Source organism: Coregonus clupeaformis, unplaced genomic scaffold (assembly GCF_020615455.1).
Source record: "Coregonus clupeaformis isolate EN_2021a unplaced genomic scaffold, ASM2061545v1 scaf0125, whole genome shotgun sequence".
NCBI classification, from domain to species: domain Eukaryota; kingdom Metazoa; phylum Chordata; class Actinopteri; order Salmoniformes; family Salmonidae; genus Coregonus; species Coregonus clupeaformis.
In genome coordinates, this window is record NW_025533580.1 from 355,523 (window position 1) to 370,000 (window position 14,478).

At 47.3% G+C, this 14,478-nt stretch overlaps 1 protein-coding gene and 1 long non-coding RNA gene across 2 annotated transcripts in view; one reads left to right on the top strand and one right to left on the bottom strand.

Moving 5' to 3' along the window:
• LOC121556472 (glutamate receptor ionotropic, NMDA 2D) overlaps window positions 1-865 on the bottom strand; it is a 101,941-nt gene extending 101,076 nt beyond the window's left edge. Inside the window, exon 1 of the mRNA XM_045213586.1 lies at window positions 497-865. The gene's annotated coding sequence lies outside the window, so the exon portion shown is untranslated. The remainder of the gene's footprint in view (window positions 1-496) is intronic.
• Window positions 866-1,064: 199 nt separating this feature from the next.
• Window positions 1,065-14,478, top strand: part of LOC121556501 — a 19,192-nt gene continuing 5,778 nt past the window's right edge. Inside the window, exons 1-2 of the long non-coding RNA XR_005998182.1 lie at window positions 1,065-1,140; window positions 13,983-14,040. This is a non-coding gene — a long non-coding RNA (uncharacterized LOC121556501). The remainder of the gene's footprint in view (window positions 1,141-13,982; window positions 14,041-14,478) is intronic.

The following is a 14,478-nucleotide window of genomic DNA, read 5'->3' on the forward strand; positions in this document are numbered from 1 at the left end:
ATGCAAACACACACACACACAGAGAAACACAGCAAACACACATTGTAGCCTAAGCATACCCTGAAAAATGAACATCAATAGATATGACCACGTCAATTGATTAATCCGCAGGCATTCATGCAAGTGGCATAAAACTGCTGAAGAAGTGTGTGCGTGTGTCCGAATGTGGAGGTTTTTCATATGGTATCTATATAACCTACGAATATGCAAGAGAGCCTATGAGTTGAGGTGTATAAGAGCTCGTGAGTGTTCACGCGCAGCAATGACAGAGGGGTCAAAGCCCCGCGCGCCGGCCGTTTCCACCTCTCTATCTCCGGCCATCCATCTTTCCATCATGAGAGGCTCTACAAATGCGGACACCCGCACCCCTATTCCCGTCTCAATGATGCGTAGCAGGCGCTCGCTGCCCTAACCACAATTAATCTAACTAGAAGCCAGAAAAAAAAACGAACGAAATACCTCCGCACCTCGAATTCATAAAAATAAATGTACTTACTGTTTTTCATTAGCCTTTCCCCCCTCGCTCCCTTCGTCCCTCCATCCTTTTCACATCCTTCCTTTTGAGGTATCCGTTTGCGGGTTTTCTCCCCTGAAAATATATATCTAAATATATATTCTACATGTATTCAATTTCTCGATCTCTCTCTACCTCTCTCTCCCTCTCTCTCCACTCTCCCTCTCCCTCTTTCCCTGTTCTTTTGTTAAAATTCAGTATATGCGCCCGGTCACCTAGCAACCATCAACCTCTCTCTCTATCCCTCCTCCCTCTCTCTCTCTCCATCACTGGCGACACGTGTTGAATGCTAAACTTAGCGGTGTGGAATAATATTAATAAAGGGGTGGTCGCTCTATATATCTTCCTCTCTCTGCCGCTCTCTCTTTCACTCTCATGCTTAGGCTATCATAATGCAATATAAATATTTACTAGAACCACTCAACCCTCTTATTGCACCCTCCTCCACCTCCCTCCATCCGCATTTCTCCCCCTCCCTCCCTCCCTCCATCTCTCCCTCCCTCCATATATCCCTCCCTCCATCTCTCCCTCCCTCCCCTCCCGTCCTGCCATTCTCCTGGCTCCTATCTCTTTCTGCTTCTCCAAGCAAAACGGAGGCGCACCTCGCCACTGTCTGCGGACCACATGTGAGTGTCACTCTGTCCTGTGGCTGGAAAGACCTGACATGAATGTGTGTGTGTGAGAGAGAGAGGGGGGGGCTGTATGGTGTATGGTTGTATGGCTGTATGCAATCTTGCCTTGTAATTTGGACGAATGTGCTGCGTCAGTGCATAGTCTGTGTGAGATGATAGCATAGCATAGTGAATCAGTGTGCAACCTGGACTCAGTGGAAGATGTAAACAGTGGAGGCTGCTGAGGGGAGGACAGCTAATAATAATGGCTGCAATGGAGCGAATGGAATGGCATCAAACACATGGAAACCATTTGTTTGATGTTGTTAATCCCTTTCCAGCTATTCCGCTCCAGCCATTACCACAAGCCCGTCCTCCCCAATTAAGATGCCACCAACCTCCTGTGGATGAAACATAGGTAAACCAAAAAATGTGGGACACTCAAATTAGTATGTTATGTTTTGTTTGGTATGTCCATCATCCATTTCGTATGATATATTATGAATTACAATTCATAGGATATGTTAGCTACGTAGGTGGCTAGGTGGCTAACGCTAACGTTAGCTTGGCTAGGAGTTAGGGTAAGTGTTATGTATGGTACGACGTGCTGTACGTTGTACTGTACATTGTTATGGTTTACGACAGTGTGCTGCTTTACAGATGAATGGGTTGTCAGAATGAGTGGCACATGTCATTAAAGGACAGAGTGATGTACAATGTGAAACTGTGCAGATGTGCGTTCTTCTAAGGCTAGGCTAGATATAACATTGGCGACGAAGATGGCTGAATTCAGCTTACCACCACCAGCACCATTCCTCGCCGTGCCTGGTGAACCTCCAGTCCCGTGGAATAACTGGCTTGAAAGTTTTAACACTTATCTCGAAGCTATGGACCTTTCTACAATCTCCGACAAGCGGAGGACAGCACTGCTCTGTCACTGCCTCGGTACAGAGGGAAAGAGGATTTTCAGAGTGCTTGGATCGGCGCCTACATTCACCGCTGCAGTCAGCCTCCTACGGAACCACTTCGCCGGGAAAGAGCGAGTGCTCCTCCGACGCTACTGGCTACGGAAAAGACACCAACGGGCGGGTGAGTCCATTCAAAGCTACGTGGCTAATCTGAGGGATTTGGCTAGCTCTTGTAACTACGGGACACTTCAGGACGAGATCATCAGGGATCAGCTGATAGAGGGGACATTATGTGAAAAGACAAGGGAGAAACAGCTTTTGGAATCGGATAATTTACAACTTGATGGAGCTATTTAAATAGCACTCCAGGTTGAAGCGGCTTTGGAATGCTCTACTATGCTAACAGACAGCTCTGCAGCATACACTCAGCCCCCAGCCATTCTCACACAGCAGCTTCAGCCCGAGCAGGCGCACTACAACGATCACGCGCTGCGCACGCCCTCCCACGTCGATAACTGCATGGACACAGACACCGGCATGCCCGTGCAGCAGGCACACAGACAAACAAACAGAAGTAGCTGTGGCAACTGTGGGGCTAGCTCTCACAATTCAAGGGCTTCAAACTGCCCAGCCCATGGGAAAATATGCAAGAACTGTTCAAAATACAATCACTTGGTGAAAGTGTGTTGTTCTGCTCCAGCTACTAGCTCCACCCAGAACCTTATTTTCATCTCACTCTCCACATGAACACACTGAAATCCGAACCGTCTCCACCAACCATGTGTCATTCAGGACATGCACTGTGCAGCTGGGCGAGGTGGGTTTGCCTTTGCTACTGGAGACTGGCGCTGCGGTGTCGTTGCTCAACCTTGCCACTTACAACAAGTTTTTCAATCACCTACCACTCCAACAGCCCTCCACTGCCCTGTGTGTGTATGGTAGATCCAAGATAGACATTGTAGGCACCCTCCAGGTCCCAGTACACTACGGCACCAAGCATCTGCCATCATTCACATTTCACGTTGCAAAGCGGAGTGCCAACCTCCTGGATCTCGACCTCTTCACAGGCTTGGGATTCACACTGAGCAATGACAGTGGGTCAGCTATCCACCAAGTTACCTGCACACGTGGTCCTCTGTAGCTCAATTGGTAGAGCATGGCGCTTGTAATGCCAGGGTAGTAGGTTCGATCCCCGGGACCACCCATACGTAAAAATGTATGCACACATGACTGTAAGTCGCTTTGGATAAAAGCGTCTGCTAAATGGCATATTACATGGCAACAGAACTGGCCAACTCTGTTTGATGGACTGAGCTGCCTCACAGCCTTCACTCACAGGCCCCTAGTGAACCCGGACGTGACCCCAGTCATGCAGCCCCTGCGGCGCATTCCCTTTGCACTGCGTGATGACGTCACAAAAGATCTCCAGTCACAGTTGGAGGCAGGCATCATTGAGCCAGTCAACGCTGCCCCCTGGATTTCAAACTTGGTCATTGCAACCAAAAAGTCAGGTGGAATCCGGACCTGTGTGGATCTCCGTGCTGTGAACAAGGCCGTTGTCCCGGATAAGGACCCCTTGCCTACAGCTGAGGAGCTGACCGCACATGGCTCCACGATCTTCACGAAGCTCAACCTGCATCAGGGTTATCTTCAGGTACCCCTCCATGCAGCTAGCAGAGACCTCACAGCCTCTGTCACACATGCTGGCGTGTTCAGATATACACGCATGCCTTTTGGACTTAGCTCCGCCCCCAGCTGCTTCCAGAAGGTGATGAGCACCATCCTCGCTGGAATACCTGGTGTGGCGGTCTATCTGGACGACATCGTGGTCCACGGCCCTGACCTCCACATCCATGATTATCGACTCCACAGAGTATTCAGTGCTCTACTGCGGAACAACCTTACCCTGAACGGTGGAAAGTGCACCTTTGCAGCTCCAGCCGTTGCGCTTGTGGGGTTCCGCCTGTCGGCCAAAGGCATTGCCCCACTCATGTCGAACATTGAAGCCGTCCACCGGTTCCCGGAACCGACCTCAGCCTCTCAGGTGGCCTCATTCTTGGGCATGACAGCCTACTACCTCCGGTTTCTGCCCCACTACTCTCAGACCACAGCGCCCATTCGCCAGCTCCTCAAGAATGACAAGCCATGGGCCTGGACGGCAGCCTGCTCAGATGCAGTCTGCTCACTGAAGAGCCAGCTCACCACAGCCCCAGTCTTGGCTCACTTTGACCCTGTCTGCCCCACCATTGTAACATGTGACGCCTCAGCAGGAGCACTAGGAGCTGTCCTCTCACAGCTGCAGAATGGCGTTGAGAGGCCCGTCGCCTTCGCCTCAAGGGCCCTGAGCCCCACTGAACAACGGTACTCTGTGGGCGAACGAGAAGCACTGGCCTGTATCTGGGCATGCGAAAGGTGGCACCTCTACCTATATGGCCGGCTGTTCACGCTCCAAACCGACCACCAGTCCCTCACGACGCTACTGTCGGCATCAGGAACAGGCCACAAGCCACTCCGGCTGCACAGATGGGCCGACCGCCTCAGACAGTATGACTATCAGCTGAAGTTCACTCCGGGGAGGGATAATGTGGTGGCAGACCTCCTCTCACGCTCCTTTGATGCTCCTACTCCGACCGTCTTGCCAGACAACAACGAAACAGAGCTCGTACAAATGCTCTACGCTCCCCTTCAGTCAGTCGTCTCACTGGAGGAGCAGAAGCAAGCATCGGAACAGAATCCCACACTGTCTACCCTGCGCACCTACATACGCACTGGATGGCCAGCACAGGTGCCGGAAGAGCTGGCAACTTTCGCCAGGGTGAAGCACAAACTTTCTTGCTGGGAAGAAGTCTGTGTCTCTCAAGGGTTTTGCACTGTGGTCCCGAGTGGCCTGCGTGCGTGTTCTATCCATGGCGCACGAAGGTCACTTGGGCATAGTGAAGGTCAAACAGCGATGTCGAGACCTTGTGTGGTGGCCAGGTATCGACCACGACATTGAAGCCCTGGTCAGGGATTGTGCTGCATGCCCCCCCCGCAGCCTCTCTCATGGCCGTCCCGCCCCTGGTAGAACATCCAGCTGGACATCTGTGGCGAAATCCATGGACACGCAGTCCCTCACCATCAGGGCTTCCTGGTGGTGGCGTATGACCTCCACTCTAAGTGGCCAGAAGTGGTTCCTGTCGGAACTGTCACAACACAGGCCATCGTGGACATCCTAGACAGCCTGTTCACAAGGTGGGACCTACCCCTCACCCTCACCATGGACAATGGGCCCCAGCTAACCTCTGCCGAGTTCTCCTCATATCTCAGCAACAAGGGAATCAAACACATCTGCACGGCCTACTACAACCCACAAGCTAACGGAGGGGTGGAACGCGTCAACCAAATGCTGAAGAACGGCATCAGAGCGCACCTGGTCCAGGGGTGCACGTTCCAAACTGCTTTGAATCAAATGCTAATGCACTACAGAGCAAGCAAACACACAACAACACAGGTCTCTACGGCATCTCTCATGCTAGGTTGTGAGATGGAACTGCCACTGGACAGACTCAGAACACAGAGACTAGGCGCACCCAAGAAAAGCAGGCAGTGACCAGGCACCAAAGAGCAATGAAACAGCATTTCGACAAGGCACACAGGGTGAAGAAGTCAATCATCCAAGTGTCAGACTGGGTCCGAGCCTGACGGCCTCAGCGGTGCAACAAAATGGCCTCATTCTGGTCGGACCCCTTGCAGGTCAGTCGACAACTGGGGCCCGCCACCTTCATGATGAGCAATGGATCACACTGGCACGCCAGCCGCCTCAGGAAAGTCCCTGCCCCTCAAGGAATACGAAACAAAACAAACATACAGGCCAGAGACGCCACCTGATGGACCTCCTCCACCACTACCACCCGAGCCCCAGCCTCTGTGGGTTCCCCAAGGGCCAGAGCCACAAGCGGTGGCGGTTGAACAAAGGCCTATGCGGGCACGAACTCGCCCTGCTCATCTGGGGGACTATTTAACATATTTTCATTCTTAGGCTCCGTTAGGTGTCTTAGTCAACCTCCAGGTTAATGGACTGAACTGGCTAGTTTGGAGAGTCCTTCCGTTTAAGGGTTAATGTTTATTTATTTTATTTTATTTTTTATTTCACCTTTAAATCAAATCAAATCAAATCAAATTTTATTGGCCACATGCGCCGAATACAACAGGTGCAGACATTACAGTGAAATGCTTACTTACAGCCCTTAACCAACAGTGCATTTCTTTTTAACAAAAAAAGTAAAAATAAAACAACAACTAAAAAAGTGTTGAGAAAAAAATAAAAAACAGTAGGGAGGCTATATATACAGGGGGTACCGGTGCAGAGTCAATGTGCGGGGGCACCGGCTAGTTGAGGTAGTTGAAGTAATATGTATATGTGGTAGAGTTAAAGTGACTATGCATAAATAATTAACAGAGTAGCAGCAGCGTAAAAGGATGGGGTGGGGGGGCAGTGCAAATAGTCCGGGTAGCCATGATTAGCTGTTCAGGAGTCTTATGGCTTGGGGGTAGAAGCTGTTGAGAAGTCTTTGGACCTAGACTTGGCACTCCGGTACCGCTGTCATGCGGTAGCAGAGAGAACAGTCTATGACTAGGGTGGCTGGAGTCTTTGACAATTTTGAGGGCCTTCCTCTGATACCGCCTGGTAGTAGAGGTCCTGGATGGCAGGAAGCTTGGCCCCAGTGATGTACTGGGCCGTACGCACTACCCTCTGTAGTGCCTTGCGGTCGGAGGCCAAGCAGTTGCCATACCAGGCGGTGATGCAACCAGTCAGGATGCTCGATGGTGCAGCTGTAGAAATTTTTTTGAGGATCTGAGGACCCATGCCAAATCTTTTTCAGTCTCCTGAGGGGGGAATAGGCTTTGTCGTGTCCCTCTTCACGACTGTCTTGTGTGTGTTTGGACCATGATAGTTCGTTGGTGATGTGGACACCAAGGAACTTGAAGCTCTCAACCTGTTCCACTACAGCCCCGTCGATGAGAATGGGGGGCATGCTCAGTCCTCTTTTTTTCCTTTAGTCCACAATCATCTCCTTTGTCTTGGTCACGTTGAGGGAGAGGTTGTTGTCCTGGCACCACACGGCCAGGTCTCTGACCTCCTCCCTATAAGCTGTCTCATCGTTGTCGGTGATCAGGCCTACCACTGTTGTGTCGTCGGCAAACTTAATGATGGTGTTGGAGTCGTGCCTGGCCATGCAGTCATGGGTGAACAGGGAGTACAGGAGGGGGACTGAGCACGCACCCCTGAGGGGCCCCCGTGTTGAGGATCAGTGTGGCAGATGTGTTGTTACCGACCCTTACCACCTGGGGGCGGCCCGTCAGGAAGTCCAGGATCCAGTTGCAGAGGGAGGTGTTTAGTCCCAGGATCCTTAGCTTAGTGATGAGCTTAGAGGGCACTATGGTGTTGAATGCTGAGCTGTAGTCAATGAATAGCATTCTCACGTAGGTGTTCCTCTTGTCCAGGTGGGAAAGGGCAGTGTGGAGTGCAATAGAGATTGCATCATCTGTGGATCTGTTGGGGCGGTATGCAAATTGGAGTGGGGCTAGGGTTTCTGGGATAATGCTGTTGATGTGAGCCATGACCAGCCTTTCAAAGCACTTCATGGCTACAGACGTCAGTGCTACGGGTCGGTAGTCATTTAGGCAGGTTATCTTAGAGTTCTTGGGCACGGGGACTATGGTGGTCTGCTTGAAACATGTTGGTATTACAGACTCAGTCAGGGACATGTTGAAAATGTCAGTGAAGACACTTGCCAGTTGGTCAGCACATGCTCGGAGTACACGTCCTGGTAATCCATCTGGCCCTGCGGCCTTGTGAATGTTGACCTGCTTAAAAGTCTTACTCACATCAGCTACGGAGAGCGTAATCACATAGTCATCCGGAACAGCTGGTGCTCTCATGCATGCTTCAGTGTTGCTTGCCTCGAAGCGAGCGTAGAAGTGGTTTAGCTCGTCTGGTAGGCTTGTGTCACTGGGCAGCTCGCGGCTGTGCTTCCCTTTGTAGTCTGTAATAGTTTTCAAGCCCTGCCACATCCGACGAGCGTCAGAGCCAGTGTAGTACGATTCAATCTTAGTCCTGTATTGACTCTTTGCCTGTTTGATGGTTCGTCGGAGGGCATAGCGGGATTTCTTATAAGCGTCCGGGTTAGAGTCCCGCTCCTTGAAAGCGGCAGCTCTACCCTTTAGCTCAGTGCGGATGTTTCCTGTAATCCATGGCTTCTGGTTGGGGTATGTACGTACGGTCACTGTGGGGGACGACATCATCGATGCACTTATTGATGAAGCCAGTGACTGATGTGGTGTACTCCTCAATGCTGTCTGAAGAATCCCGAACATGTTCCAGTCTGTGCTAGCAAAACAGTCCTGTAGCTTAGCATCTGCGTCATCTGACCACTTTTTTATTAACCGAGTCACTGGTGCTTCCTGCTATAGTTTTTGCTTATAAGCAGGAATCAGGAGGATATAGTTATGGTCAGATTTGCCAAATGGAGGGCAAGGGAGAGCTTTGTATGCGTCTCTGTGTGTGGAGTAAAGCTGGTCCAGAGTTTTTTTTTCCTCTGGTTGCACATTTAACATGCTGGTAGAAATTAGGTAGAACGGATTTAAGTTTCCCTGCATTAAAGTCCCCGGCCACTAGGAGCGCTGCATCTGGATGAGCGTTTTCCTGTTGATTTATGGCCTTATACAGCTCATTCAGTGCAATCTTAATGCCAGCATTGGTTTGTGGTGGTAAATAGACAGCTATGAAAATATAGATGAAAATCTCTTGGTAAATAGTGTGGTCTACAGCTTATCATAAGATACTCTAACTCAGGCGAGCAAAACCTCGAGACTTCCTTAGTATTTGATTTTGTGCACCAGCTGTTGTTTACAAATATACACAGACCGCCACCCCTTGTCTTACCGGAGTCAGCCGTTCTATCCTGCCGATGTAGCGTATAGCCCACTAGCTGTATGTTATCCATGTCGTCGTTCAGCCACGACTCAGTGAAACATAAGATATTACAGTTTTTAATGTCCCGTTGGTAGGATAACTGTAATCTTAGGTCATCCAATTTGTTCTCCAATGATTGAAGATTGGCTAATAGGATTGATGGGAGCGGCAGTTTACTCGCTCGCCGTCGGATCCTTACAAGGCACCCCGACCTACGTCCACGATATCTCTGTCTCTTCCTCATGCGAATGACGGGGATTTGGGCCTTGTCGGGTGTCTGTATGATATCCTTCGCGGCCGCCTCGTTGAAGAAAAAATCTTCGTCCAATACGAGGTGAGTAATCGCTGTCCTGATATCCAGAAGCTCTTTTTGGTTATAAGAGACGATGGCAGAAACATTATGTACAAAATAAATTACAAATAACGCGGAAAAACACACATAATAGTACAATTGGTTAGAGGGCTGTAAAACGGCAGCCATCTTCTCCGGCGCTGTTCAGGTAAGCCAGTTGAGAACAAGTTCTCATTTACAACTGCGACCTGGCCAAGATAAAGCAAAGTGGTGCGATAAAAACAACAACAACAGAGTTACATATGGGGTAAAACAAAACATAAAGTCAAAAATACAACAGAAAATATATAAACAGTGTGTGCAAATGTAGCAATTATCTTACAGGTATCACTCTAGGTTCTTGCACTACGGACATTTTTATATATGGTACCAGTCCCTGGTTTTGGAAAGGGGGGAGAAATGTTATGTATGGTACGACGTGCAGTACATCGTACTGTACGTTGTTATGGTTTACGACAGTGTGCTGCTTTACGGATGAATGGGTTGTCAGAATGAGTGGCACATGTCATTAAAGGACAGAGTGATGTACAATGTGAAACTGTGCAGATGTGCGTTCTTCTACAGCTAGGCTAGATATAACAGTAAGGGGTTAGGAGTTAAGGTTAGGGGAAGGGTTAGCTAACATGCTCAGTTGTTGCAAAGTAGCGAAAAAGTAGTAATTAGTTGCAAAATGCTAAAGTTGTCTGTGATGAGATTGATACACGCAATAGTTGGGTTGCTAGACATTCCCGTTATACCCCCACCCATCCACCCTGACCAACCACCCTCCTTTCATTTTTGGCTTTAGTAACCTTCTGTCTTATGTAACCATACCAAGCATAACATAAGCTGTACTAATTTGAGTGTCCCAGATTTTCATTTACTATGTTACGTCTAGTCTATGAGACTGGTCTGGGGTGTCAGGTAAAAAGGCTGGACATTGCATCTTTTTAAAATGATTCTGGAAACTATCTGGATTGTTTAGAAAAACTATTAAAATATATATATTCATTCATTCTTCAGATCAAATAACAATAATATTTTCTACATTAGATTTTCTCTCTCACACACACGTGTGCACTCACACACACTCACACACACACATTGCATTTTTAAAAATCAATTATTCTGGAAATTATCTGGATTGTTTAAAAATGCATAGAAAATATATTAATACATTTTTCTGATTAATTAACAATTATATTTTCTACATTAGTTCTCTCTCACACACACACACACACACACACACACACACACACACACACACACACACACACACAACAAACACACACACACAGCAAAGTGTTAGCTAATGTTTTGTTATTTGACTGAGTTAGAGGAAGTGGAGTTTGAGATTTGGAGTGTTCTGTATATTCCTCTTCTCTTTCACTCTCTCTCTCTTCCTATTTTCCTCAATGCTTGTCTTTGTTGGTGTTTAAACTCTGCTTGGCTCCAATAAATACCGGTAGATCAATACATGACCATGGATCATTAGTGAGGCCTGCACCACGCTACAATGTAAATTATCATATTATTGGGGTTAACCTATTGAGGAGCGCTCCAGATTGATACAATCACACACACACACACACACCTGCCAGGTCACACCAGATCGACTTCAGTATTCAACGTTGTCCAGGTCCCCAGGACATCGGGAGATGCCTTCAACACCATCCACTAGGGGCAAAATGAGTGCCTATTATCATCTAGCTAGCAACTTGCTAGGGTGTTGTGGATGGGGATAGAGGATGGGCTTAAACCACATTCTCTGGCTCCGAGGATTGCAGGTTCAATACCAGTTCTAAGCACTAGTTAAAATTGTCTCTGTTTTAACCCTATCCCAAACATTAACCCTTTAACCCTTTAACCCTTTAACCCATTAACCCTCGAGGTACCCACCATTGAGCTAATGAGCATTCATTCTGACTGCAACATTCTAACAGTGTAATTAATAAATGTCATATACAGTGCATTTGGAAAGTATTAGATCAATCAATCAAATGTATTTATAAAGCCCTTTTATGAAGCCCTTTTTACATCAGCATATGTCACAAAGTGCTATACAGAAACCCAGCCTAAAACCCCAAACCCCTTGACTTTTTCCACATTTTGTTACGTTACAGCCTTATTCTAAAATTGATTAAATTGTTTGTTTTCTTCATCAATCTACACAAAATACCCCATAATGACAAAGCAAAAACAGGTTTTTAGAAATGTTTGCAAGTTTATAAAAAAAAATAAAAAACGAAAATCACCTTTACATATGTATTCAGACCCTTTGCTATGAGACTCAAAATTCAGCTCAGGTGCATCCTGTTTCCATTGATCATCCTCAAAATGTTTCTACAACTTGATTGGAGTCCACCTGTGGTAAATTCAATTGATTGGACATGATTTGGAAAGGCACACACCTGTCTATATAAGGTCCCACAGTTGACAGTGCATGTCAGAGCAACAACCAAGCCATGAGGTCGAAGGAATTGTCCGTAGAGCTCCGAGACAGGATTGTGTCGAGGCACAGATCTGGGTAAGGGTACCAAAACATTTCTGCAGCATTGAAGGTCCCCAAGAACACAGTGGCCTCCATCATTCTTAAATGGAAGAAGTTTGGAACCACCAAGACTCTTCCTAGAGCTGGCTGCCCGGCCAAATTGAGCAATCGGGGGAGAAGAGTGACCAAGAACCCAATGGTCACTCTGACAGAGCTCCATAGTTCCTCTGTGGAGATGGGAGAACCTTCCAGAAGGACAACCATCTCTGCAGCACTCCACCCATCAGGCCTTTATGGTAGAGTGGCCAGACAGAAGCCACTCCTCAGTAAAAGGCACAAGACAGCCCGCTTGAAGTTTGCCAAAAGGCACCTAAAGACTCTCAGATCTTGAGAAACAAGATTCACTGATCTGATGAAACCAAGATTGAATTATTTGGCCTGAATGCCAAACGTCACGTCTGGAGGTAACATGGCACCGTCACTACGGTGAAGCGTGGTGGTGGCAGCATCATGCTGTGGGGATGTTTTTCAGTGGCAGGGACTGGGAGACTAGGCAGGATCGAGGGAAAGATGGATGGAGCAAAGTACAGAGAGATCCTTGATGAAAACCTGCTCCAGAGCGCTCAGGACCTCAGACTGGGGCGAAAGTTCACCTTCCAACAGGACAACGACCCTAAGCACACAGCCAAGACAACGCAGGCGTGGCTTCGGGACAAGTCTCTGAATGTCCTTGAGTGGCCCAGCCAGAACTCGATCGAACATCTCTGGAGAGACCTGAAAATAGCTGTGCAGCGATGCTCACCATCCAACCTGACAGAGCTTGAGAGGATCTGCAGAGAAGAATGGGAGAAACTCCCTAAATACAGGTGTGCCAAGCTTGTAGCGTCATACCCAAGAAGACTCGAGGCTGTAATCGCTGCCAAAGGCGCTTCAACATAGTACTGAGTAAAGGGTCTGAATACTTATGTAAATGTGATATTTACGTGTAATTTTTTAATATATACTTGCAAAAATGTCTAAAAACCCGTTTTTGCTTCGTCTTTATGGGGTATTGTGTGTAGACTGATAAGGGGGAAAAACAATGTAATCCATTTTAGAATAAGGCTGTAATGTAACAAAATGTGGAAAAAGTCAAGGGATCTGAATACTTTCCGAATGCACTGTATACTATCGCAAAAATAACAATTTGTTTTGTTTATGAAGGTTACATTAGAATACGAAAATATATATATTTCAAATAACACAATAGCATTTTCATTACTTTATGTTACATTAGGCTATATGTAAAAACACTGAAAACACAAATAAAGTGTTCAATAAATATTATTCGTGGAGTGCCTTTGTTAATACAACTTTGAAACAGAAACATATGTGTTGGAATGCGGTAACGGCTTCTCTTTATAACGACAAAATAAAAAGAAATACCCCAACCACGGTCAGCAAGACGCGCGGTCAAATGATGACAACATCAGTAGCCTAAACATCATAAGCGCGAAATGTGCTGGATAAATAATGACGATCAGCACAAAAGCAATAATGGCATTATAATGAAGTGTCGATATGGCAGCAGTCAAAAATAGTCAATTACTGTAATCTCGTGTTTACATGGTGTGCGTCTTCATGCAATGGCATCGGCTGGAGCATGTCCTTGTCACATAAACAACGAAGGCTGGTGAGTTTGTTGCTGATGTTGTTTGAGATGTAGGGCCTGTTCTCTCAGTGATGACATTTTGTGCTGATAATCGGCCCGTAGCATTGCCACTGCCTTGTTCTATCCAAACGTTGCCTTCGTCTCCTCTCTCCTCTCGCAATGTTTCATATGGTGGTGGCACGGGCACCTGCTCAGTGCGCACCGATCTGGCCAAATGACTGCTTGAGCGGTTCTAGTGTTAACCAGTCATAATTAATGCCTAAACGTAACTGTAAAAATGTAACGTTTATCCCCCCCACATGGACAAACGTTGAATACTGAAGTGAGACCGTGAGATCTTGTTGCGCACACACACACACACACACACACACACACACACACACACACACACACACACAGGAAACCAACTCCCCAAGGGACATTACTGTTTTAATAGAAATGTGTCAAATGTGAAGGGTTGATGGACATGTAGATGTCTCTGTTCCATCTCATTTAACATTCATCGATATCTCTGTCTACAGGCAGCTCACATCCCAGTCATTGGAAGACGATGAAGTCACCCCTATACACTGGTATATGGTCAGTTGTACATTTCCTTCCCTAATGGTTAAAGATTCAGATAAGGTTATGGCAAGCTGATCCTAGATCTGTGCCTAAGGGCTCTGTGCAGTCATTATTCCCCAGATGGCAGAGACAGATAGACAGCGAGGACCCATTGTTTCTGAGGTATATGATGTGGGATAAGAATACATATCAGGTTCAGTGGTGTGTTGCGAGGCAGTGCTAATGGAGTGGTATTAACAATATTCCAGATACACATCAGCCGCTGGTTTCTTTCATACAGTAAAGGTGAACCCCCTCAACCAGAGAACTTGTCACATTCCTTCTGTTATCTTATGAACCCCCTCAACCAGAGAACTTGTCACATTCCTCTTGTTATCTTATGAACCCCCTCAACCAGAGAACTTGTCACATTCCTCCTGTTATCTTATGAACCCCCTCAACCAGAGAACTTGT